Raw genomic sequence first — 482 nt, 5'->3', positions numbered from 1 at the left:
ACCGCCTCCGGACCGCCCCCGGACCCGCCCCTGGACCGTCCTGAACCGCCCTCGCACCGCCCCGGACAGGCTCCGCACCGCCCCCGGACCGCCCCCGGACCGCCCCCGGACCGCCCCCGGACCGCCCCGGACCAGCCCCGGACCGCCCCCGGACCGCCCCCGGACCGCCCCGGACCAGCCCCGGACCGCCTCCGGACCCGCCCCCGGACCCGCCCCCGGACCGTCCTGAACCGCCCTCGCACCGCCCCGGACAGGCTCCGCACAGGCTCCGCACCGGCCCCGGACCGCCCCCGCCACGCCCGGCCAGGCTCGGCAGAAAGGGTCGGGGCGGTGAATGGCAGCTGGGAGCCGGCTGGCACTGCCGAGCCCCACCAAGACCCGAGGCATGCAGCACCTGGCACAGGGCGAGCTGGTCGTCACGGTGGCCTCCCGTATGACCTCCTGCGAGGCATCTCCCCGCAGCTTGGCTAAGCCGGTTTTCT

The sequence above is a fragment of the Prinia subflava genome, chromosome 3, assembly GCF_021018805.1.
Source record: "Prinia subflava isolate CZ2003 ecotype Zambia chromosome 3, Cam_Psub_1.2, whole genome shotgun sequence".
NCBI lineage: Eukaryota > Metazoa > Chordata > Aves > Passeriformes > Cisticolidae > Prinia > Prinia subflava.
This window is presented reverse-complemented; position numbering follows the sequence as displayed.